At 39.1% G+C, this 27,819-nt stretch overlaps 1 pseudogene; it reads left to right on the forward strand.

The window, feature by feature from the left end:
* The first annotated feature begins 3,015 nt into the window (after positions 1-3,015).
* On the forward strand, positions 3,016-3,898 carry LOC115522159 (annotated as a pseudogene).
* The last annotated feature ends 23,921 nt before the right edge of the window (positions 3,899-27,819 follow it).

The raw sequence follows: 27,819 nt of genomic DNA on the forward strand, positions 1-27,819 counted from the left end.
GAGACACAGAATCTGAAACAGGCTCCAGGCTCCGAGCTGTCAGCACAGAGCACATTGTGGGGCTTGAACTCATGAACCGCAAGATCATGACCTGAGCTGAAGTCAGACACTCAAACGACGGAGACACCCAGGAGCCCCTTACCTCCTTTTATAAGCCTTAAACTCTTCATTTTAAAGGTGAGCATAAGAGGGGTGCTTGGGGGGCTCAGTCGGTTGAGCATCCGACTTTGGCTCAGGTCATAATCTCACAGCTCCTGATTCGAGCCCCACCTTGGGCTCTGTGCTGACAGCTCAGAGCCTGGAACCTGCTTCATGTTCTGTGTCTACCTCTTTCTCTCTGCCCCTCCCCTGCTCAGGCTGTCTCTTTCTCTCTCTCTCTCTCAAAAACAAATAAACATTAAAAAAATTGGGGTGCCTGGGTGGCGCAGTCGGTTAAGCGTCCAACTTCAGCCAGGTCACGATCTCGCGGTCCGTGAGTTCGAGCCCCGCATCAGGCTCTGGGCTGATAGCTCAGAGCCTGGAGCCTGTTTCCGATTCTGTCTCCCTCTCTCTCTGCCCCTCCCCCGTTCATGCTCTGTCTCTCTCTGTCCCAAAAATAAATAAAAACGTTGAAAAAAAAATTAAAAAAATAAGCATAAGAATATGTACCTTGTAGGTTGTCTCTGAGGCTTGGAGATGGGTGTTTGTAAAGTGCTACTTTGCTTCTTCACCCTCTCTATTTATCCTTGCTCCTTTATCTCGTTCTTTTTTAAAAGGTAGTTTTATTGAAAGACACTAAAAATAGAGGGAATAGTAAGAACGCTTTTTGGGTTTCATCATTAGTTTCTTTGGTGAATTCACTTTCATAGGCAACTTGGTACCAGAAGAAACACCAAGAAGAAATATTTTCTGCCCTCAGGGGGCTGATATTCAAAAGGAGTTGGGATAGGCTCACATATATCACTTTCTTATTTTTAAAAAAGTTTTTATTTATTTATTTTGAGAGAGAGGGAGAGAGAGAGAGAGAGAGACAGAGAGAGAGAGAGAGAGAATGAATGAATATCCCAAGCAGGCTTCTGCTGTCAGTGTGTAGCCTCATGCAGGGGCTCAGTCTCACTAACTGTGAGATCATGACCTGGGCTGAAATCGAGTTGGACACTCAACCAACTGAGCCACTGAAGCGCCCCATCATTTTCTTATTTTTCTCTTTCCCCAGTATTCTCTTTTTCTGATGACAAGGGCGTGGTTCCTTTAGGAAGTGGGATTGCTCTAGTACATTTTATAAAACCGGTGAAGTAATCTTTCCACTGTGAGTTATCCTTGGAAGGGAGAATGAGAATGGGGGGAAGAGATGTGTATTTTTTCAAGGTAGTGGCACATGAGTGACAGCCCCCACTGCTCATGGTGTGCGGGAATGTTTCTGTAATTGAGTATATAAAAAACATTCATGACTAAGTGTGTTGTAGAATGGAAAAATCAATGACTAGACTAGGAAAGAAACTGTCATCATAAACAAATTCCATGACTGGCATTGGTGGCACAGAAGGATCATAGGCTCAGTGTAGCAGTTGGTGAAGATGCTCAAATTATTAAAAAGAATTTACAACAATCAGTTCCAATTCTCCTAATTATTTCCCAGAACATACAGATGAAAGACCTAGTCTGGTATAGTTGCGTTTGACTGCTATTGTACAAAATTTTGCAAAGCTTAGGAGATCTTTATTATTTTTTTCAAAAAAACTAGTGGAATTCTAATGCTTCCCTTGGGAATTGTGTTTGACATCTGAATACAGATGTGTGCGTATGTCTTAATTTCCCATCAACACAGATGTTTACTTCACAAAGACAATCACTTTGGATGCTTCCTGGATTCTCACCCAGTTTTTCCACATGAACATTATCTTGTATTATGAAACAGAGCAGCTGCTGGTATCTTTTACACTTTTGGAAAATTCTTTAAGTTTTTTTTTTTTAAGTGAGGGTTTCTATAGGAGAGAGAGTTTTGTTTTAGTGTTAGAATCTCTTCTCTTTGAAGGGAATCTAGTTAACTCGTGTTGGCTGTGGGGTAGGAAAGAGAGAGTAGAAGTAGAAGTGTAGTATAGGTGGTATTGCTAACAGAGATTGCTGTCATGGTAAAAGGGGGATGAAAATCAAAATAATGAAATATTCTTATTTTGCAACAAAGAGGTTAGACTCCTGTCAATGGACTTGGTTTCCATTATCAAATGACCACAAATTTTATACTATACCTAATCCACAATAAATGAGACACAATTATATTCCGTACTGTGGAGAACTTCCTAAACTCTAAATCAAGTAAACTGGGAACTCTATAACGAGTCTTAAAGCATTTGACTCAGTGTATGGAATACAGGATTACACTACAGTTTTAAGATATTTTTATCTTTCTAATTTCTCCATTCCTCTCTTTGAATCAACTTAGAGGAAGAGAGATGATCTTCATCTCAAATTCACAGCCTCTTGCAGTGAGTTTTGGTTGACATCGTTGAGAAAGGTTTTTATAAATATTTGGAATAACTTAAATGATTTTTGGAAAATTCATCTAAAGATTGTGCTCCTTTTTCCAATTTGTCAGTTTTCCGGGAACAATTTTTTAGGCTTCTGATATAAAGCTGACTATATGATATATCCGTATGCCAATTGCTCCAAGTGTGAAAAGCAATGTAGATGAGGGCTTGTGGGCTTGCCCACCTGTGGGCTGCTGGCGACAGAGCATGGAGCTGGGGGCCTGCTGCAATGGGTTCAGCCGCTGCAGTGGGTTAAAGAAATCCTTCTTGAGTAAGAAAGATCTTTTATTTTTTTAATGTTTATTCTTGAGGGAGTGCAAGCGGGGGAGGGCAGAGAGGAGGACAGAGGATCCAAAGCAGGCTCTTCGCTGACAAGCTGACAGCAGCCAGCCCAGTGTGCAGCTGGAACTCACAAACTGCAAGCTGGGAGATCATGACTGGAGCCAAAGTTGGATGCTCAACTGACTGAACCACGTAGGTGCCCCGAGTAAGAAAGATCTCAAGCAACATGGTGGATTCAGAAGCTCATGAAAAGAGGCTGCCAGTCCTAACATTTTCAAAACAAGATCTGTCACCTTATGCTGCAAATGTTGGTGAAATGAAGCATTATTTGTGTGGATGCTGTGCAGCTTTCATGTAGCAATCCCATTTCCGGTTCAGAAGGTCCTCTCTCGGCAGCAGCTGTGTGGAATCAAAACCTGGGATGCAGTGCTTCAGTTCAGGAGGGATGGCTTTCAAAACTTGTACTGTGGATTCCTTCCCCCTACCGATGCAGAAGACAGCTACACTGGCACTTAGGTTTGGTCTGTATGAGGCCTTATCTTGTCGTCTCTAAGAGCATATCACTACGTCTGAGTTTGCAACTGGTAGTGTGGCAGCAGTACTTCCAAGGACAACAGAAGCAATTTTCACTCCATTGGAAAGAGTTCAGACATTGCTTCAAGACCACGAGCATTATAAAACGTTTATGAACACTTGCCAGGCTTTCAAGACACTCAAATGCCATGGAATTAGAGTATTATTGAGACTTGGTATCCGTTCTTTTCCATAATGGATTCAGCAATGTCGTTTTTTTGTTTGGCTTTTGAGGTTCCATAAAGAACATCTGCCTGCTGCAGTGACTCACAGTGCTTATTGATTTTATGTGCCGAGGTCTGTTGGGTGCCATGTTGGGAATCTTGTTTTTTCCAGTTAATGTTGTAAAAACTTGCATGAAGTCTCAGGCTGGTGGGAAATTTCAGTTTTTTCCCAATGTTTTCCAAAAAATCTGGCTAGAATGGAATAGGAAACTGACAAATCTTTTCAGATGTGCCCACCTGAATTACCATTGGTACCTCATCTCTTGAGGCATAATGAATGCAATTTATGAGTTCTTGTTAAAGATTATATGAAAGAAATAAGTGTCATTTATTAACTGAATAGACCTAAGAATAATGCAGTTTGGCCTTGTCCCTAATTGGCCAAGTATAAGTTGGTGTCATAAGGTCAGGGCACAATGAATTACAGGCAAAGCTGTTTTCCTTAAGCACCAACAAATTCAGAATATAAGGTTCTAATAGGACTGTTATAATAATAAAAAAAGCAACATAGTGCCTAGCAGGGTATGTTGTAATGAGAATTTCTTTTGGTGGAAGACTACAGAAAGACTAAAATTAAGGTTGAAGTTTGAAGTAATAATTAACACAAAATATAGACTTTTCTTGCAATGCTCTCTACACTAGAATAATGGGGAAACTCTTTATATAGCTTGAAGAAAATTATGGAAGATAATGCTGCCCATTCAGAGAGTGATAAATTATGGAACTCATTATTTCAAGGTTGAATATATCAATATAGTCAAGAAGCCCTAATGAAATTATTGAGGGAAGCAAATGATTTAGGAGAATTCCCAAAGCTTCTGAAGCTGGTAATGTGAAGGATGACCTATAGACTATAACAGGTAGCATTGTCCTGACTTTGATGTTTCCATGCTTCTAAGTGGAGGTAGGAAATGAGACTGAGAAGTAGTATATAGAATGGTTATAATTATAATCAACATTTTTGAAGGAGTGAAGCATGTGGTCTGATCCTCCACTGAAGTGTGCCAAACTTATTAAATCTTGGATTTTGATGGATTTTTCTCTACGTTTAAAGATTGTGTTATTGAAGTTTTCAGAGGAAGTAACCCCATCTGATTCCTTTGTTCTGTGTAGCTTATAGTACTTTATATAGATCCTTGGATAGAAGCCTATTTTTTTTTTTTTTCAACGTTTATTTATTTTTGGGACAGAGAGAGAGACAGAGCATGAACGGGCGAGGGGCAGAGAGAGAGGGAGACACAGAATCGGAAACAGGCTCCAGGCTCTGAGCCATCAGCCCAGAGCCTGACGTGGGGCTCGAACTCACGGAACGCGAGATCGTGACCTGGCTGAAGTCGGACGCTTAACCGACTGCGCCACCCAGGCGCCCCAGAAGCCTATTTTTAATACTATTGCTTCTAAACCCTTATTGGCTTCTTGCCTGCTTTAGCAATTTTTTTATGTTTATTTTTGAGAGAGAGAGAGAGAGAGAGAGAGAGAGAGAGAGAGAGAGAATGAATGGGCAGGGAAGGGGCAGAGAGAGAAGGAGGCACAGAATCCAAAGCAGGCTTCAGGCTCTGAGCTGTCAGCACAGGGCCCTGTGTGGGGCTCAAACCCATGAGCTGTGAGATCATGACCTGAGCTGAAGTTGGATGCTTAACCGACTGAGCTACCCAAGCGCCCAGCAATTTTTAAATTTTGGGCCAATGGTGGTTAGAACCCAGTGCTGTCACTACTGTGGAAAAGTTTTGATGGCTGATGCAGTAGTCTTAAAGACAGCTGGATATTGTGAATAGTAATAGCTGAAGTTCTAGGCTGTATCCTGGCCTTGCTCCTTACTATCTGTATTAGCATTCTCCAGAGAGACAGAGCCAATAGGACTGATTTATAGATTGATTGATCTATCTATCTAGATTTATTATGAGAAATTGGCTCACCATCTGCCATCTGCAAGCTGGAGACCCAGGAAAGCCAGTGGTGTAGCTCCAAAGGCCTGAGAACCCTAAGAGTCAATGGTATACATCGCAGTCCAAAGGCAGGAGAAGACAGAAGTCCCAGCTCAAGCATCCAGGAAGGGGGCAAATCCTTCCTTCCTCTGCTTTTTTTCTTTTTAAAAAAAAATTTTTTTTTCAACGTTTATTTATTTTTGGGAGAGAGAGAGACAGAGCATGAATGGGGGAGGGGCAGAGAGAGAAGGAGACACAGAATCGGAAACAGGCTCCAGGCTCCGAGCCATCAGCCCAGAGCCTGACGCGGGGCTCGAACTCACGGACCGCGAGATCGTGACCTGGCTGAAGTCGGACGCTTAACCGACTGCACCACCCAGGCGCCCCCCTCTGCTTTTTTTTCTATTCAGACCCTTCCACACTGGGGAGGGGAATTTACATCACTGAGTCCATCCATTAAAATACTACTCTCATTGGGAAATGTCCCTCATAGACACACCCAGAAATAATGTTTAATCTGAGTGCCTAATGGCCCAATAAAGATGACATAAAATTAACCATCACAGAAGCTGAGTCACGTTAGGAAACTTACTACTGCCTTGTTCAGTTTTTTTTTCACTGAAAATGCAGAGATAGCAGCTACTTTGTTATACAATACTAAGGATCAGAGATAGTTTGTTCAAAGTGCCTAACACAAGGTAGGAAATTTATTTCTTTTCAGTAGGTTTTTTTGAAGAGGGGATCAAACAATGAAAACGTTTTTTCTCAGGGGCCCCTGGGTAGCTCAGTCAGTTAAGTGTCTGACTTTGGCTCAGGTCATGATCTCACTGTTCATGAGTTTGACCCCCCATCGAGCTCTCTACTGTCAGCATAGAGCCTGTTCTGGATCTTCTGTCTCCCGCTCTTTCTGCCCCTCCCCTGCTCTCTCTCTCTCAAAAATAAATAAACATTAAAAAATATTTTTGTTCAGAAGCAGCCCATGCTTATTACAGAAAATTTAGGGCAAACAGAAAGAAAACAAACACAAAGAAGAAAATAAAAATAAGAAGAAAATAAAAATCCCATAATCCTAACACTTAATCTTTTAGTGGATAATATTTTCCCATTTATATCTTTGGTGTATGTTAGTGTAAATCTTTCAATAATTAAGTTTTCTTCTAGTGTGTCAATTTTAAGGATTTCACAGCATTTTATTGTTTGGGCACACTATGCTTCATTTAATTCTTTATTGTGTATTTGTATGTTTTTCTACTAAGATATTCTTGTGTATGCATTTTTGTGCATGTGCATAGTTATTTACTTGGGATAAATTCCTAGAAATAAAATCACTGGGTCAAAAGTTGTGCACCTTTTAAAGGTATTTGATATGACTTGCTTAATTGTCTTGTCAAATGTTGCATCAGTAGATGCTGTCACCAGGAATGTATGACAATGACCATTTTTTCCTTACCTTTTCCATATCTGGGATGAAAAAGTGGCATGTTATGTGACTTTGCATTTAAAGCTTTTAATGAGAGGGGTGCCTAGGTGGTTCAGGTGGTTAAACGTTCAGCTCAGGTCATGATCTCGTGGTTTGTGGGTTCAAACCCTGTGTCGGGTTCTGTGCTGACAGCTCAGAGTCTGGAGCCTGCTTCAGATTCTGTGTCTCCCTCTCTCTCTCTGCTCCTCCCCTGCTTCTGCTCTGTCTCTCTTTCTTAAAATAAACATTAAAAAATTTTTTTTAAAAACCATTGAGATTAAAATTTTTTTATTGATCTTATGTGTTGCTTTTTTTGTTTTGAATTGCTTTTGTATATCTTTAACATTTTTTTTAGAAGACTTTATTTTTCTTTTAGAGTCATTTTAGGTTCTTAGCAAAATTGGGTGAAAGCTGCTGAGAATTCCCATATATCCTTGCCCCTACACATACATAGCCTCCTTGATTATCAACATCACTCACCAGAGTAGTACATTTGTTATAATTGATGAACCTATACCAACATATTGTAATCACCCAAAGTCCATAGTGAACTTAGCGTTCATGCTTGGTGTTATATATTCTATAGGTTTGGACAAATGTCTAATGACATGTATTATGTTATAATCATTACAATATCATACAGAGTATTTTTTCAGCCCTAAAAATTACTTTTGCTCTACCTATTTATCCTTTCTTTCCTCCTGACCTGTGGCAACCACCGGTCTTTTTACTGTCTCCATAGATTTGACTTTTTCAGAATGTCATATAATTGGAATCATACTTCTTTCACTTAGTAATATGTATTTAAGGTTCCTCAATTTCTTTTCATGGTTTCAAAGATCATTTCTTTTTAGCACTGAATAATATTTCATTGTCTGGATTTCCCATAATTTATTTATCCATTCCCCTACTGAAGGGTATCTTGGTTGCTTCCAATTTTTGGTAATTATAAATAAAGCTGCTATAAACATCTCTGTGCAGGTTTTTGTGTGGAAGTAAGTTTTCAACTTCTTTTGGTAGATACCCAGGAGTGTGATTGCCGGATTGTATGGTAAGAAAATGTTTGGTTTTGTAAGAAACTGCCAAACTTTTATAGTGATTATACCATTTTGCATTCTCACCAGCTACACATGAGAGTTCTTATTGTTCCATATCCTTGTTGGCATTGGTGTTGTCAGTGTTCTAGATTTTGGCCATTCTAATAGGTGTGTAGTCATATCTCGTTGGTTTGAATTTGCATTTTCCTAATGACATATGATGTGGAGCATCTTTCATATACTTATTTGCCATCTCTGTGTCTTTTAAAAAAATTTTCTAATGTTTATTTTTGAGAGAGAGAGAAAGAGGGAAAGAGTGATCAGGGAAGGGGCAGAGAGCGAGGGAGACACGGAATCCGAGGCAGGCTCTAGGCTCTGAGCTGTCAGCACGGAGCCCAATGTGGGACTTCAACCCACAAACAGCAAGATCATGCCCTGAGCTGAAGTCAGATGCTTAACCGACTGAGCCACCCAGGTGCCCCTGCCATCTGTATATCTTCTTTGGTGAGGTGTCTGTTAAGGTCTTTGACCAACTTTTTAATCAGGTGATTTATTTTCTTATTGTTGAGTGTTAAAAGATCTTTGGGTTTTGGATAACAGGCTTTTATAAAATGTCTTTTGCAAATATTTTCTCCCAGTTTGTGGCTCATCTTCTAATTTTCTTGACATTGCCTTTTATAGAGAAAAAAAATTAATTTTAATGAAGTCCAGCTCATCAGTTTTTTCTGTCATGTTTCATGCTTTTAGAGTTGCATCTAAATAGTCATCACCATGTCCAAGGTGGGCCCTTGAGGGCAAGAACTGTGTTCTAGGTATTCTACAACTCTGAAATCCCAGTACAAGCACAATGATTGGCATGCAACCAGTGTTGCAAAAATATTCATTAAATCAACAGAAACAAAGTTCTCATGTTGGTAGGTCCAAGGGCACTGTTTATAAAGTATTTTAGGAAAATTGTGGATTAAACAAACATTTGTGAGCTGATCTGGAAATCAAACCTTCAGGTGCAACATGTTTCTGGATGAAAGAATGCTGGGATGTGCATGTTTATTTTCAGCACTAAAATGTTAGTTTTGCTGTCAAATGCTGAAGAAACAATTGTACTCTTCTGAGATTGGCATAATTCCTCCTGGATTCAGTGGAAATCATATGCCCATGGGAGAGAATCTGGCTGCATTTGAATAGAAGATGTTGTAGCAACACTAATAAATTTCAGAGTGAATACAGTTTGTATGTGCAATAGCTTGTTCCCTTAATTCAGAATTTCCTGAGTGACTGAGAGGCTCCAAAGGTAGAGCATATCCCTTGGTCATTTCCGCATAGTGCTAAGCTATTGCCAAGCTCTGACCCTTTAAATGTCTCATACAACACCCAGAGAGTTTGTGAAGCAATGCTATTCAATTTGCTGCATGATTTCACAATATTAATTGCAATTCCTGATAATGGGGGGGATATTGAGAATGTGCAGTTGGCTCATAGTCTAATGAAGAACACCTTTAACTTTTTTTCCTCTTGAGCATGAATTTTTCAGCACTGATGCAGCACTAGTGGCTTCAATTTAATCAAACTTTTCCAGGATCCTTCTTGCTGAGGAATGAATCACTGGGTTTTCCGGTGAATTATGGGAGAAACATATGTGTACTTATAAGTTTGTAGTGTGCAATGCAATATGTTGTAAGACATATGCATGCAAGTGAGATTTTTCAGAAGTAGTTAGGTTTCTTTCCTAGATCTCTACAATCTGTCTTCAACATATATTTTGAGTCTTATTTCTTGTTCTCACTTTTGTACTTTGCACTTTAGTGCTCCTCAAAGCATCCTACACAGTGGCTGCATCAAAATTATTTTATAGAAGAGGCTTAAGGTAGGCCATCTGGTTGGAATACAGGACTAGATCTGTACCTTGAAGTTTTATTTGTAGAGCAGGCCCACTATTTACATGTGGAAGAATATGATTTTTGGTCTGAGCTGCCATAATCTCTTGTTGAGATGTTGCAGTACTCTCTCCTAAACTATCTCCTTACTTACATCTTACCTTTTACTGTCTGTCTCCAGTAGGTCTTTGGAGCCTTGTCTCTTATTCTCACATAGTTGCCCAAGTGGCCTTGTTAAAACAGAAGTCAGATCATGTCACTCCTCTGCAGAAACCCCTCTGATAGTTTCTCATATTCGCTCCAAACAAAAGCCAAACTCTTTACAATGGCCAGACAGGACCTATATGACAAGGACTCCTGTTACCTCTCAGTCCTTTACTTACTTCTCTTGCTCACTCTGTTCCAACCACACTGGCCTCCTTGTTGTTCTTTGAGCATGCCTAAATATTCATGGTTTTTATATGTGTTTTCTCATTGTCTGGACTGCTTTTCATCTGGACACCCACATGATACATCTCCCCCTCTGTCATCTGCTTCAACACTTTCCTCACTTGTCCTCTCTCCTGCATTTGACATTGCTTATTTCCTCTCACTTCCCGAAACTATTCTCTTGGCTCCTGGATACTACATCTTCTTGGAATTATTCATACCTGTTTGACCATTCATTTTTGGTCTCTTTCATGGGCTGCTCCTCCCTTGTCTCCCCTTAAACTGCCAGGTGTCCATTTCTAATCCTCTGTAATTCTTGTCACCTATTTTTTTTTTTGAACAATACTATCCTCTTTGAGGTTTTTATTTTTAAAGTTTTGTTATTTTAATTCCAGTGTAGTTAACATACTGTATTATATTAGTTTCAGCTGTACAATATAGTGATTCAACAATTCAATACATGACTCAGTGCTCACCATGGTAAGTGTACCCTTAATCCTACCCACCTCTCCTCTGGCAACGCTATTTGTTCTCCATAGTTAAGAATCTGTTTCTCTATGAGGTTTTGAATTACCGCTTTTATGCTCGTAAGCTCCCTAATTGCTTTTTTGAGACCAGCTCTCTCATTTGAGTCAGATGCATAGGTCCTGCTATCAGCTGAATATCTCCATCTAGATGTTTCATGGGTACCTCAAAATCAGCATGTTTAAAGGGAAGCCATATTCTTCATTCAGTGGTTTCTTATGTCCGTGTTTTCTTTTTTTTTTTAATTTTTAAATGTTTATTTACTTTTGAGAGAGAGCGAGAGTGAGAGTGAGCGAATGGGGGAGAATACAAAGGGGGAGACACAGAATATGAAGTAGTCTCCAGGCTCTGAGCTGTCAGCACAAAACCCTACATGGGGCTTGAACTCACGAACCATGAGATTATGACCTGAGCTGAAGTCAGATGCTTAACTGACTGAGCCACTCAGGCACCCCTGTCCATGTTTCCTATCTCAGTAGGTAGTATCATCCAGGTGGCCAGTTAAAAGTTATTCTTGACTCCTCTCTCCCCTTCCCTCCCACAGCCAATCAAACATCAAATTATGCCAACTGTACCTCTCAAATAGTTCTCAGATTTGTTTCTCCCTCTTCACACTTTTTACCTATAATGGGTTGAATGGTGGTCCCCAAAATATATGTTCATATCCAGATCCCTGGAACTTCTGATTGTTACATTATACGGAAAAAAGGGTCTTTACATACATAATTAAATTAACGTTCTTGACATGAGATTATCCTGGATTTTCTGGGTGGACTCCAGATCCAATGACAAGTGTTCTTATAAAAGAAAGGCAGGAGGAGAAGACATGGACACATGGAGGAGAAGGTGATATGAAGGTGAAGGTGACAGTGGCCAGAGATTGGAGGGATGTGGCCATCAGTCAAAGAAGTCAAGAAATGATGACCACACAAGGCAGGAAGAGGCAAAGAAAGATTTTGAATTTATGGTTTCCAGAAATGTGAGACAGTGAAAGAATACATTTCTGTTGCCTTTAGCCATCCAGTTTGTGGTAAATTATTGTGGCCGCCACAGGAAACTAATATACTACCTTTGCCAGTTCAGATCTTTGTAATCTCTGTTTTAGGATTAGTGTGATAGCTTCCTCATGGTCTGTCTGCCTCCCGTCTTCAGTTGTATTGTTCATTGTGCAGCCAGAGTACTTATACTCAAGGCTCAATGTGGCCTTGTCCTTTTCATGTTTCAGTGCACCTCTCCCCTGCACCTATCACATACTCTTCTTCAGCTTTAATGATTGTTTGGTCTGCACCCCTGTGTCTTACTGTTTTTTATCCCATTCATCCTGTAGACCCTCACACTTGGATCAATCCAGCCAACAAGTTTGTCTACTTCTACATTAGACTACTGGAAAAAGTCATATAATTGTGTGGATTTTTTTTTCCTCTGTAAATTGGTAGTCTCAGATCTCAGAATGGCCTTCAAAACTGTTTGATAATATGGACAGCTCCCCATCCTGATGGTTCTCAGTGACTGTTCCAAAACTTCATCATTGCCCTTAAATCTCATCTGCTTTGTTTTGTTTTGCTTCTGCCCTGAAATTAATGGATAAACTTGCCTTGCCTTTCCCCATCCTCATCAAGTTTCATAGAGTCATCTCCGCTCTCATCCAGTTTCTGAGAAACACAGATCCCCTCACTCTTGTGCTGGTGATTTTTTTTCTATTCTTTAAAAAAAAAACGTATCCAGGAATCAAGTTATTTCCTCTTTGATTATATTTTTAGCTTTTTCTATGGGCTCCTTCTCTAGTGCTGATAAACATGTAGATATCTTTCTTGTTTTAAACAAACCAAGTCCTCAACACTTTAGAAATTGAGTAACCTGACTTGATAAAGTGAGAACAACTTTATGGGGATAAACTAAGTTGTCTTAAAAAAAATTAGACCCTCAGTCAAGGCTTTGAAAAGAGCTCTGAACTTTTCTTTTGTGTCTTTTCCATTTTATCCAAAGAGGAAAAGAGAGAGACAAATGAAGGAAACATATTAAGAGTCTGCCAATGTTACCAGCTATTTGCTTATAACTTTTCTTCTCTTGTGGCTGGAAGGAAGGGTAAATGATATTGCTTTCATCAACACCTCCCACCTTTGCAGTCCTGATTTATTCAGCACTCACCCCTACTAGCACCATCTGCCACTATCTACTAATGAGTTTGTAATCTGTCTGTCCCAGCTGGGCAGAAAATGTATACTCAATCTTGATCATGTAAGGCATATCAAATCTTTTCTATCTTTATATTCAATAATTTTAATAAAACCCAGAGATTCTTTTTAAAGCATTTGCTGTTATTATTATTATTTAAAGAGAACAAAACAAAACAACAAAACTCAGACTTTCCTCCTTTTCATGTCCTGGGTTGAATCCCTGTGCTACATGAGTTGGTTACCACCTACAGTTTTGGGGTGTGTGTCCTTGCTCACAGAGAGGGGATCTAGAGAGCAGAGGTACATAGCCAGTGAAAAAGCAGGTATCAGAGTCCAATTGTTATCTTTTTTTAGCAGTGACAGCATCACATTTACATTTAAATTTTTACTTGGGAAAAGCCAGTTGAAACTATAAATTATTACACAATACTAATTTTTCTTTCTCTACCCCCTTCTTTTCAGGGTTTTGTGTCACTTTTTTGATTGCCTATCACTGACAGGAAGTTTAGAGCTATGTACTTACTGTTTCCATCAAAACCTGATTCAGTTTTTAAAATAGTTTTTTTTTTTCCTTTGGACGAATATGATAGAATAATAGTCTTCCCAAAATGTTCATGTCCTAATGCAGGAACCCATAAATATGCTACCTTACATGGCAAAAGGCACTTTGCAAATGTGATTACATTATGATCTTGAGTAAAGGGAAATTCTCTTGAATGATCTGGGTGGGCCCAAGGTGATCACAAGGATTCTTGTAAGAAGGAGGCGGAAGATCAGATGAGAGAGCCAAAGAAGGACTTGTGGATGATGGAAGCAGAGGTTAGGGTAAGGCCATTGGTGGAAAGAGCCATGAAACAAAGAAAGAGGAAGCTGGCAAGCAAGTAATTATCCTCTAAAGGTTCCTGAAGGAAAATAGCCCTGCTGATATTCTAATTTTAGTCCTGAGCAATCCTTTTAAGTCTTCTCTGGAACTGTGAGATAATACATTCATGATGTTTTAAGCCACTAAGTTTATGGTAATTTGTTAAAGCAGCAATAGGAAACCAAAACACTGGACTTTTAATCAAAAACACAAAATGATTTTCATTTCTTTAAACTAGAACTTAGTGACAAGTTGTTTCAGATCCTATCCAGGGAGCTCTGTCACTTTGAGATGCCATGACAGGCTCACTAAACAGCTGAAAGTTTACTCACCCAGAAGTCACCATGACTGACTCATTGTCTTTTGGACTTTCTCTTGGACCCCTCTCTTCCCACCTTCTTTACTTCCCTCTACGTTCTCTGGCTACCATCTTGGCCAATCACTTGTTCTGACCTGATCCCAGGCTTATGAGTTACTTTCTTGCTATGACTTAGTTAATAAGCCTTAGAATTCTCAGCTTCTTCTCCACTTAGTTTAAATGTAACAACCTATTCGTCCTTTCTGGCTTAACATTCCTTGCCAATCTCATAAGATGACTGGTTTTATGTATAAATGCCCTCAACTTCTGAAACCCTATTGGGATCCACCAATTCAACCACCAGTTTGGGCAGTGTTCAGATGCACATGTTCCTGTTTCAATTTACAGTTGTGCCTGTACATTTGACTGTGTTTGCTTGTCTGTTCATTCATTTGTTAAATAGTAATTTGTTGAATGGCTATTCTGTGCCAAAAATTGAGATAGAAACTGGGGATAAATAAAAAAGATATGGTCTGCGTCATCAAGGAGTTAGTTCATAGTCTAATGGGGAAGACAAACATGATTATTAAATAATGTGTTAAGGGCAAAGATGGAAATATGCATAGGCTGTCACTGATCCCAGAGAAAAGAAATTTTTCTGGGGTAGTGGGAATAGAGGAGAGTTCTGAAAGGAGAATATGCCTCAGCAGAAACTTAAAAAGAAGTAGAAGGAATTTTCCAGAGAGTGGCATGGACATGTATATGGAGGAGTGTCTGAATGGACATAGTGACAGGGGTTCAGAATAAGAAAGGACAAATTAAGCAAAAACACGGAGAATTAAGGGAGTGTGCAAAGAGCAACAAGCAGTTGAATCTTATTGGAGTATTGAGTGTGAAGCAGAGAGTTGAAGTAGAGAAGGTTGGGAGAGGTAGTCAGGAGCCATACCTTGGAGGACCGTGCATACTCTGGACTAGCTTCAACCCTAGTATCTGGCTGTCTGTGTTTAGAGTGTGTAAGAATTGCCCATTCAAGTCATCAACACTGTTCAAAACCCTGGGGATCAGGAGTGAGCAAGGAGACAAAGCTGCTGCCCTCTTGGAAACCAATGTTGCAGGTGAGACAGATAAAGTGAATAAAATAAGAGGAAGTGTTGAGGCAGTTCTCAAGCCTGGGTGAATGTTCAAAAAAGTCTTCCTTGAAGATATAATTTCTGAGCTGAGTTTTGATGAGGGTATTACCTTGGAGCTAGTTTTAAGAAGGGAGATCTCTATCCCCCAACCTCACAGAATCTTTTCCCTTAGATCTGGAGTAGACCCAAGCATGGTTGGTGAACCTGATGCAGATGGATTCACTGAAGGACTCAACTTTTTTGCTTCCATTACATGGATCTCAGATGTTAGACTTTTCTAAATCCTGATTGAGGAGGCTCAAACCATGAATAGCCCCATAACAATGTTGTAACACACGTGATGCTTAAGAAAAACACTATTGCAATAGCTTAACGCTTTCTCTACCCACTTCTAGATGGCTCTTGAATGATTCAGAAAGCAATTTTGAATGGGATATGGTTTGGGAAGCAGTTTTGGAAGTTCCCTTTGAAAGGTTGAGTAATATGAGAACAGGCATCCATAGATGACTAAAGAATAGGCATTGTGGGGTGTCTGGGTGGCTCAGTTGGTTAAGCATCTGACTCTTGGTTTCTGCTCAGGTCACGATCTCATGGTTCGTGGGTTTGAGCCCCATGTCGAGCTCCATGTTGGGCTCTGCACTGACAGTATGGAGCCTGCTTGGGATTCTCTCTCTCTCTCTCTCTCTCTCTCTCTCTCTCTCTCTTTCTCCCTCCCTCCCTCTCTCTCCCTCTCTCTCCCTCTCCCTTGCTCCCTTCCTCTCTCCCTCTCTAAATAAATAAATAATATTAAAAAAAACTTTAAAAAGAATGGGGATTGGAAGCTTCCTTTCCTTAATTCCTTCACTGGTTCCCATCAGCTTCCTGCCCCGATTCTCACTGCTTTCCAAGAAAATAGGGCTCAACTACTTAATCCTTAGGCAGAAATTTGGGCCGAAGATACTTCCAATTCCTGAACAGCACTAGATTCTCTACAAAACTTCCCAGATGGTAAATGATAGGTAAATTACTTAGGTCTTTTAATTCAAGGAGGCAGGGTACTATAATTGAAACAGCATAAAATTTGAAGTCAATCTTATCAGTGAATATTTACCTACTTTGTACCAGGCACTGTGCTAGGTGCTCAGAAAACAATAAGATCCTGTGACTAATTTCTGGAAGCTCAAAGTCAAATGGAGGAGACAGATAATTTTAATTACAATGTGGTAATGGAAGGATAGCACTCACAGGATACTGTGCAGCAAGAGATGAGACATTTAGCCAAGATGAGTGACGCCTTCAAAGAGATAAGCCCTTAGCTGAAACTTGAAGGTTGGAAAGAAATTAACCCAGAAAGGAAAGTGAGGTTAGGGTACATTTTATTTCCCTCTTTTATAATCTGTGTTTCATTTCTTTTGTGTCTTACCACAGAGTCTCTTTATGGTCTGTACACAGCAGGTTTGTGGTCTGATAGAATCACTGTTTACATATCTTCATTAAATTCTTGTTTGATTGGAATGAAAAGATCACTTATTTCTGGATTAGATGACCTAAATCAGCCAGTTTACTCAGGGTTTCCTAATGGATCACATTCAAAGAAGAATACATTTACTTACAAGGGCCTTGTCCGTTGAGGCGGTAGCCAATTAGCCCATTAGCTTTCTTTGTTTGATGTCTCATCAGTACACAGTTGGTTGTTTGGGTATGCAATATGGGCAGAATGTAGAACCGCAGATGTGGCCTATTTATGGACCAGTCTGACTGTTACAGAATGGTCAGATGGCCTTGCTCAGTTCCGAGAGGATCACAAGCTCTCTGTTTCACCCTCTGTCTACACCACAGTCCCTGTCCTCAGAGCTGTGTCTCTTTTTCTTTTGATGGTTATTAGCATATTTAACAACACCTTTGAGCATCTGATGAAAACCAAGACTATTTAAGAAAATGCATGACATCAGGGGCACCTGGCTGGCTCAGTCAGTTAAGCGTCCGACTCTTGGTTTTGGCTCAGGTCATGATCTCGCGGTTGTGAGATTAAGCCCCACAAGGGGTTCCATGCTGAGCTTGGAGCCTGTGTAGGATTCTCTCTTCCCTCTCTCTCTGCCCCTTTTGTGCATGCTCTCTCTCTCTCAAAATAAAGGAACATTAAAAAAAAAAAAAGAAAATGTATGGGATCAGACAAAAATGATTAATGAGTTCATAGATTTTTCCCACCACCTCCCTGTCTCACAAATAGAATCTTTACTGTAAGTGAAGCAATTTTTTCTCCCCCTCCAAAGATTTCTTTCTGTAGAATAGAAGCTAAGTTGTTCTGCATGATAAAGTTCCTAGAGGAAAAGGGAAGAATGAATAAGTGGAGGAGAAATGCTTTAGGCAATAGAGGGTTGGTGGTGGAGGAATAGTTTTCCCTGAGGGTTTTGAGGAGACAGGTTTTGGAATAACTGCAGAAAGGAGTAAAATGGGCAGAAGAGCAAAAGATATTTTAATAAGTGCTCTTATGCATTGTGATGTTGAGTGCCTTTGAGTAATTAGAGTAAAATATGGAGTTTCCTAATTATTTTTATTTACTTTTGCCATTGCACGGTGCTTCTTGGATGTAACAGGGTTTGAGAGTCAATCACATTATGGGTATATATGCATCCTTATATGATTCTGTAAATACAGCACTGAGCAAATTGTGGATCACCTATTACCCAAGTCTAAATATAGGTTCTAGATTAAGAATGTCTGCCTTGGGATATGGATTACTGAAATAATCTGGTAACTCATTTCCCTATCACCACTTTTCTTCTTCTCCCATGTTTTCTCTATACTATAGTCACACTGCTCTTAAAATATAAATTGGATGTCATTTTGTTGCTTAAATCTTTTTAATGGCCTCCCTATTTGCATAAGTTTCATGGGCTGAATTGTGTTCCCTCCAAATTCATATGTTGAATTCCTAGCCCCCAGGACCTCAGAATGTGACTATATTTGGAAATAGGGTCTTAAAGAAGTAATTAATTAAAATGATACCACTATGAGCCCTAATCCAATATGACTGGTGCCCTTATAAGAAGAGGAGATTAGGTTACAGACAGGTACAGAAGAAAGACAACGTAAAGACACAAGGAGGAGATGGTCATCTACAAGCCAAGGAGAGGGCTTCAGAAGATCCTTGACAACAACCTTGCAGATGCCTTGATCTTGGACTTCTGGCCTCCAGAACGGTGGAATAGTTTCTGTTGTTTAAGCCACCCAGTCTATGGTACTTTGTTATGATGGCCCTGGCAAACCAATGTAGCAAGTAAAATCCAAACATTTTACTATGTCTTACAAATTTTTTTGTAAAATTTGATCTTGTCCAAATTTCCTTGCTTTTTAAACTCTAGTCATCATGGTCTTCTAGACATTCCTTGATGACAAGACTTAAAAAAATTTACTCTTTTTACTCATTGTTCCCTGTGTCTAAAGTCGTCCCCTCATTACCTTCCCACCCCACCCCTCTGTGTAACTAGCTCATTTTTATTCTTTATCTCTCAGTTTAATTGTTATCTCTGTCTTTATCCTCCTGCCCCAGTTGTTTGTGTGTATGTATGTGTATATATATATATGTATATGTTCATATGTATTTTTAATTTAGTTCTTTGTTTTCTCCATAATAGTTAAAAGTGTTTGCAATTATTTTTATTTTGTTTATATGCCTAGAATATTGGCCCCATGGAGGCAGAGATTCATTTGGTCTTGTTCATCCTTCTTCCCCCAGACCAAATGCTACCAGTTGGCTTTATTTCTAAATCCAATGGACACTCATACTGCTCACCTTACTTGACCAGTCAGCAGCATCTAACAGAGTAGAATCTCTCCTCCTGGACAAACTCTCTTCCTTGACTTCTGCTGCATCCATGCCTGCTACCAACTCTGTGGCCACTCCTTGACCTCCTTTTCTCCTTTCTCCTCATCTTCTCCTGGCTTTCAAAAGTAGGAATTATTTAAGACTTATCCTAGATGTCTCCTTATTGTCGACTCTCTAGTTTTTCCAAAATACAAATGAATCACTGCCCATGTTAATATCTGTAGCTTAGATTTTGTTGAAGTTTAAGATGCTGGAGGAACGTAAACTTCAAAATACCCAAGTCAGAATTTATAATATTCTTTTCAAAGCCTGCTTCTCTTGCAGATTTTGTTGCACTGGAGACTGGCACCACTATCCAACCAGCTGTGGAAATTACCTCACTCCTGTTTCCAGTCTATGATTAAAACATTTTTGATGTTGCTGCCTAAATATCCCTAATGTTTTCCCACATATCTCTCTATCCCTGCTACTCTTGCCAGATCCAAGTGACCATGATCTCTTTCCTGCACCATTATTGCAATAGTCTCCTACTGGTCTCCTGGTATTAACTCTTGCTTGTGTCCTGTCTATTCTCCAATCCTACATCCAGAATTATATTTCAAAAACACAAATCTAACCATGCTGTTATTATATGTAAAACCTTTCAAAAGCTCCCCATTGCTCTTAGGATAATGGCTAAAAATCTCAACATGGCCTTGAGGCCCACATGTCTGCTTCATCCTGAGCCTCTTCCATTGATCTCCCTTTCAGTCATACCTATTTTCATTTGGTTCCTGAAGTGGATCATGTTCCCTCTTTCCTCAGGACCTTTCTGCTCATTGCTCCCATTCTTCTGCCCACCCCACATTCCACACCCCATCTCATACTACTTCATTTAGATCACTTCAACATGTCCTTCAGATCTTTGCTCACCAGGTATACTTCCTAAGTTTACTCTCAATGACTGAATGCAGGTTGTAGTGATATTTGGGTGATTAGAGAAAGCACCTATACTTGTTAGGCTAAGGATAGAATATTATGCACCAACAAATAACCTCAAATCTCAGAGGTTTAACAGAATAAAAGTATATTCTCCTTCCTGCTGCATTTCCAGCATAGACTACCAGAAGGAGCTCTGCTTTCCATAGTCACTCAAGAACCCAGGCTGATGTAGGCTCCATTGACATATGCTCCATGATCCCTCTGTCAGAAGGGAATGTGGGGGCATGTGTCATGACTCTTAAAATTTTAGCCTAGAAATGTCACCGGTACCTTCTATTCATATTTCATTGGCCAAAGCAAGTCATATGGGCATATCTAATTTCAAAGGAGATAGAGAATATAATCCTACCATGTACTTGGAAAAAAGAAAGCTGGGAATATTTTGTGAACAGCATAATGACTACTGTGGCAACAGTCCAGGGACACAGAAAGAAGCTTCTATGAGTCAAGGTTGTTGTTGTTTTTTATTTTTCAATATGTGAAGTTTATTGTTAAATTGGTTTCCATACAACACCCAGTGCTCATCCCAAAAGGTGCCCTCCTCAATACCCATCACCCACTCTCCCCTCCCTCCCACCCCCCATCAACCCTCAGTTTGTTCTCATTTTTTTAAGAGTCTCTTAAGGTTGGTTTTTTTAAATTTTTGTTTTTGTTTTGTTTTGTTTCCCTCCTCCCCACCAAACTCTGGTCAGTCTATCTAGACTTTAAGTTCTATAAGGGCAGGGGCTGTGTTTTGGTCCTTTTTGTATTCTGGTGCAGAATGTCTGATATGTAGCAGGCAGTCACTAAACATTTATTGCCCAAGTGACCAAATGAATAAATAAGAGCATTTAGTGATTGATTATTATGTTAAGTACTTCTCAGATATTACCTCCTTTAATCCTATGTTAGCCTCAAGGCTGGTTTTATTTTTTATTTTATTTATTTATTTTATTTTTTTCAACGTTTATTTATTTTTGGGACAGAGAGAGACAGAGCATGAACGGGAGAGGGGCAGAGAGAGAGGGAGACACAGAATCAGAAACAGGCTCCAGGCTCTGAGCCATCAGCCCAGAGCCCGACGCGGGTCTCGAACTCACGGACCGTGAGATCGTGACCTGAGCTGAAGTCAGATGCTTAACCGACTGAGCCACCCAGGCGCCCCTGGTTTTATTTTTTAAATAGATATGCAGAAAGTAATTTTTCCAAGAACATACACACAGTCTCAATAATTAGTGTATTCTCTTCATTTGGAAGGAAAAAGCCAGTGATCAAGTGTCTTGTCCTCTTCTACTCCTTTCACTGTATGCTTTGAATCAGGCATTTTGTAAGGACAGGATATTATCCAGAATTCCTGCCACCTATATTTTCTGCTTTATTTATGGATTTTCTATACAATCCAAAGATATTTTTAAGCTATTTACTATTATTTATTATTTGGCTAAAAAATTTTTCAAACATAGCTTTGCCTTTTTCTGATTGATAAGATTTGAACTGATTCCTTTTTCATAAAGATGGCTTGCATTTGAATTGGAAATGTAATCCAGATTCTAAAACTAACAAGTTAAAATGAACATTGTTTTTCTGGCTCCAGAAATCAGGGTTAAAAGAAGGAAATATGAGAAGCACAAATTTTCTGAAATTTTATTGAACAATATTTATTGTTGTTATTAAATGGGCTTCCCTCAGACATTTCCAAGTTGAAACCATCAAGAACAGAGTGAATGGCTAGAGACTCGGAGATGGTAGAGGTTTAAACCCTTTGCCAGCCAAGTGTTTTCCTAGCCCAGAGCCTAAATGGGGCCAGCATGCAGGAGCCTCCTAACCTTCAGTTCCTTCGTAAAATGCTTTTGTGTTCTTTGGTAAATGTGCTCAAGGAAGAGACTCTAGCCCTTGAGTCACGTGTTAACTTGCTACCTCATGGCACCTATGTGTTGGTCAGTTTGTCTGCTCTCTTAAATTAACTGAAAGACAAAAGTCCTGATGGCTGATGACTGGATTGGCAGTTATTGAACCCCTCTCCCCAAATGGGGTCTCATTTCATCACCTAATTCCAGTGGTGTGTTGATAGCCTTGCTGCTAGGTGGTTACTGCACCTTAGCAAATCTTAAAGCTCAGCAGAAAACAATCTAATCAAGACAAAGGGGATAAATATCTTGTTCTTCTATTTGTCTTGCCCCCAAAGACCACAATTAAGGGATTATAAAATAGGCTCTTTGGAAATAGGCTGATCTTCTAAATAGAACTACTGCTGAGCAATTCAGTGCAATAAGAAAATCCAGCTGCACTGTCATTCTAGATGTCCAATTTGTTCTCAGGATGAAAGGTTTGGTTGTTAGTTTTCAACTTGAGAGTGTCTTTAGAATTTTGCTCCTGATGGGCACAAACTGATTCCCATTACTATTATATGGACTCTCAGTATTATGTGGTACATTCATCTCTTGGTAGTGGATAGAGTTCTTTTAGTTCCTGGTATTTATTGGTGTTAGGGGTATTTGATTAGACTGAAGATAAGTTAGTATCTCCTTGTATTATAATAAACTGCCTCCTTGTTTGCCTTTCCCCTCTGATTGGATGATCTTTGAGGACAAGAACAGTATCTTCTGCGTTTTTCAATTGATTTTAAATTGCAACTTGAAATGCTTCATGCAGCTGGTACTGTTGCTTGGGTAACAATGATGCAGTGGGTTTGGGTATTCACCTAGTCAGAAATACTGGATTTACTTGTAAGAGGCCTTTTTCCTGGCCTGTTTGCCACATCATTCATCATACTGCATAACTGGGCCTTAGACCATTGACACCTTGGCTATTGGGCTTTTCTCAGATGTGTTGGGGGGTGTCATCATTGTCATGATCTTTGTAACCTCCTCCCTCTGACTGTTCCTAATCTCCTGTGGGTTCTGAGTACATGTTTGATGAATGAACAAGTGAGGGTGTATGAACACCTCAAATACCTCTTGTTCTGGTGTTTCAAATTTCTGGTCACTACAGTCTCACCTTTGGGATTTAGGCAATATCTAAGAAGACCTAAATGAAAGTCCCTTACCTGAGAAAGACATTACTGTCATTCATATTAGCAGAGGTCAAAGTGATATAACTTGGGACAGAAACAATTTAATGGAAGAAGGAAAGATGGGACATTAGAAAGGCCCAAACAAGGGGCCCTTCCTCAGGATGCCAGACTGGAATGGACTGCTGGTGGGGTCTCTGGGTGATCAGGGACCAGTATGAGGATACTAAGCACTGGGAAAGTACAAGATATTATGGAAAAAGGGAGCATTGAAAATGGGGGGGGGGGTTGCCAAAGACCCATTACTGCTGTAAGGTTGTATGCAGGGAGCCCTGTTTATTTGGCATACAGCAAAGCTTGTGTCTAAGGAGATTTCATAGGGAAAAGGAACTTATCAAATGTAGGGTCACTCAGTGGCCTATGTGAGTCCCAACTGCCTAACTTATTCCTCATTTTAAAAATACTTATAAAACAGGATCAGGGTCATTTTGGAAATAATGAATCAAACAAAAAAATAAAACAGAAAATAACCCCACTAGTTAATTATTAGCTTACTGGACACTCATAAACTAAAAGCTTGTTTGTTTTACTGAATGTGGAACAGAATTGAAAACAATAACTCACACATAGCACTTTATAGTTTATAAAATACCTTCATGTACTAAATCTTTTAGTATTCCAATAAAGCAGGTAGGTCAGTTGTTATCCCCCATTTACATATAGGGATGCTGAGTTTTGGAACAGTCGCTTGATGTTTATGCAGCTAGTAAGTGGTGGATGTTAAGACAGGGCCCAGGCCCTCCTGACCTGAGATCTGTGTGTTCTTCTGTGCCAAACTTCCTTGAACCACATTTCCCAGGATAGCGGCTCAGGCTTAATTGTCCAGGGCCTTCCCTTGCCTGGCTGTCCTAACCTAAACTTTTCCAGGATTACTTCTTAAATTCAATTTTGACCTTGATAAAGTTTATTGTTTTAAGTAAAGGTGGTGAAAGTTTGAGCTGATAGTAAGTAAACTGTGGTTTTTATTTCTCAAATCTGATGTTTATTAAGGTTTACCTGGCTATAGCTGAGGTTATGATGTTTACACAGTGTTTTAGTGTGGGGACAGAAACAGATATAGTGCTGAGAGGTATTTATGCAGCTTGCAGACATTTGATGTCTATTGTTGTCTTGACCATGTTGTACTTCTTCAGTTCTTGTATTCTCAGGAAGGGAAGTTACTCGGGGAAGCAGGTGTTCTAGAGAACTCCACAAATCATGTGGGTGGCCCTCACCACCACCCCAATATAGGGTCAGCTCTGCTTACTTCAAGTAATTATCATTATTAATTACTAATAATAGGTACAACTTATTGAGTGCCATCTCTGTGCCAGGCACAGTGCTAAATACCATATAGATGTTATCTCTAATACTGAAAAACCATTATATGAAGTAGATTTTGTGATTTATGTTTTATTGGTAATGGAATCATAGAGTTTAACTTATACAGGTCCTAAAATTAAGTCACTTTAGACCTGGTCATTTTCACTCTTGCGTCTAAAATGTTAGTGTGAAGGGAGGAGAGAAAATGGTGGAGCAGCATGGAGATCGTCAGCTTGTCTTGTCCCCAAAACACAGCTAGATCAGCACCAAACCATTTTGCATGCCTAGGAAATTGATCTGAGGATTAACACAACAGTCTGCAACTTGAGCCACAGAACTTGGCAGAAAGGAAAAAATTTATTTTTCTTTTTTTCTTACATTAAAAAAATTTTAATTACTTTTAACTTTATTTTTACTTAATTTTTAATTTTTTTATTCGATTTCATTTTTTAATTTCATTTTATTCTATTTTATTGTATAAATTTTTTTCTTACATTTTTTTTCTTTCTCTTCTTTCCCTGTTTTCTTTATTCTACTCAAGCTTCTTTCAACAAGCAGACCAGAACACACCTAGGGATCTAGCTTCCTTTATTTGATTTTTGTCTTATTTTTAATTTTTAAATTTTTTTAACTTAAAAATTTTTATTTTATTATTTTTTTTCTTCCTCCAAATGACAAAATGAAGGAATTCACCCCAAAGGAAAGAACAAGAAAAAATGACAGCTAGGGGGGTTGATCAACACAGATAATAAGCAAGATATTTGAAATAGAATTAAGAACCATGACAATAAGAATACTAGTTTGGGTTGGAAAAAAGCATAGAATCCCTTTCTGCAGAGATAAAAAATAAAAGAAAATCTAGTCAGGGCGAAATTAAAAATGCTATAACCGAGATGCAATCTTGGATGGCTGCCATGACAGCAAGAATGGACGAAGCAGAGCAGCGAATCAGAGATATAGACAATTATGGAGACTAATGAAGCAGAAAAAAAAAGAGGGAAACAAAGGCAAGAGAGCACGATACAAGACTTAGAGAACTCAGTGACTTATTAAAAGGAATAACATCTGAATCAGAGGAGTCCCAGAAGATGAAGAGAGAGAAAAAGGGGCAGAAGGTTTATGTGAGCAAATTATAGTGGAAAACTTTCCTAATATGGGGAAGGACACAGACATAAAAATCCAAGAAACACAGAGGACTCCCATTAGATTCAACAAAAACTGACCATCACCAAGTGTAACATAGTCAAATTCATAAAGTACACAGACAAGGAAAGAATTATGAAAGCAGCATGGGAATAAAAGCCCTTCACCTACAAGGGAAGACAGATCAGGTTCACAGCAGACCTATGTACAGAAACTTGGCTGGCCAGAAAAAAGTGGCAGGACATATTCAACATGCTGAATTGGAAAAATATGCAGCCAAGAATTCTTTATCCAGCAAGACTGTCATTCAAAATAGGAGAGATAAAGAGTTTCCCAGACAAACAAAAAATAAAGGAGTTCATTACCACTAAGCCATCCCTGCAAGAAATTTTAAGGTGGACTCTGAGTGGAGAAAAGATGAAACAAAACAAAAAGACCAAAAGCAACAGAGACTAGAAAGGACCAGATAACATCATCAGAAACACCAACTCTACAGGCAACGCAATGGCAATAAATTCATATCTTTCAGTACTCACTCTAAATGTCAATGGACTAAATGCCCCAATCAAAAGACATAGGGTATCAGAATGGATAAGAAAACAAGACCCATCTCTATGCTGCTTACATGAGACCCATTTTAGACCTAAAGACACCTGCAGATTGAAAGTAAGGGGATGGAGAACCATCTATCATGCTAATGGTCAACAAAAGAAAGCCAGAGTAGCCATACTTATATCAGACAAACTAGATCTTAAAGACTGTAACAGATGAAGAAGGATATTATATCATAATTAAAGGGTCTAGCCACCAAGAATATCTAACAATTGTAAATATCTATGTCCCCAATGTGAAAGCACCCAATTATATAAATCAGTTAACCACAAACATACAGAAACTCATTTATAATAATACCATAATAGTAGGGGACTTCAGCACCCCACTGACAGCAATGAAAATCAACAAGGAAACAATCAAAGCAGAAAATCAACAAGGAAACAATGTCTTTGAATGACACATGGAACTGGATGGACTTAACAGATATATTCAGAACATTTCATCCTAAGGCAGTGGAATACACTTTCTTCCCCAGTGCACATGGAACATTCTCCAGAATAGATCACATATTGGGACACAAATCAGTCCTCAACAAGTACAGAAAGATCGAGATCATACCGTGCATACTCTTAGACCACAGTGCTTTGAAACTCGAAATGAACCACAAGAAAAGATTTGGAAAGACCATGAATACTTGGAAAATAAAGAACATCATACTAAAGAATGAATGGGTTAACCAAGAAATTAAAGAGGAAATTAAAAAGTACATGGAGGCCAATGAAAATGAAAACACGACAACCCCAAACCGTTAGGATACAGCAAAGGCAGTTGTAAGAGGGAAATATATAGCAATCCAGGACTTCCTAAAGAAGGATAAAAGATCTCAAATACACAACCCAACCTTAAACCTAAAAGATCTGGAAAAAGAATAACAAATAAAGCCCAAACCCAGCAGAAGAAGGGAAATAATAAAGATTAGAGCAGATTAAGGATATCGAAATAAAAACCAAGACAAAACAGTAGAACAGGTCAATGAAACCAGGAGCTGGTTCTTTGAAAGAATTAACAAAATTTATAACCCCCAGCCAGATTGATCAAAAAAGAAAAAGGAAAGTACTCAAATAAAATCCCTAATGAAAGAGGAGAGATCACAGCCAACACTGAAGAAATACAAACAATAATAAGGGAATATCATGAACAACTGTATGCCAACAAATTGGGCAATCTGGAAGAAATGGACAAATTTCTAGAAACATATAAACTACCAAAACTGAAACAAGAAGAAATAGAAAACTAGGACAGATCCATAAACAGTAAAGAAATTGAGTCAGTAATCAAAAATTTCCCAACAAACAAGAGTCCAGGACTGGATGGCTTTCCAGGGGAATTCTATCAAACATTTAAAGAAAAGTTAACACCTATTCTTTTGAAGCTGTTCGAAAAAATACAAATGGAAGGAAAACTTCCAAACTCATTCTACAAGGCCAGCATTACCTTGTTTCCAAAACCAGACAAACACCCCAGAGAAAGGAGAACTACAGACCAACATCCATGATGAACATGGATGCAGAAATCCTCAACAAGATACTAGCAAACTGGATCCAACAATACTTTAAAAGACATATTCACCATGATCGAGAGGGATTTATCCCTAGGATGCAGGGCTGGTTCAATATCTG

Source organism: Lynx canadensis, chromosome C1 (genome assembly GCF_007474595.2).
Source record: "Lynx canadensis isolate LIC74 chromosome C1, mLynCan4.pri.v2, whole genome shotgun sequence".
Taxonomy (NCBI): domain Eukaryota; kingdom Metazoa; phylum Chordata; class Mammalia; order Carnivora; family Felidae; genus Lynx; species Lynx canadensis.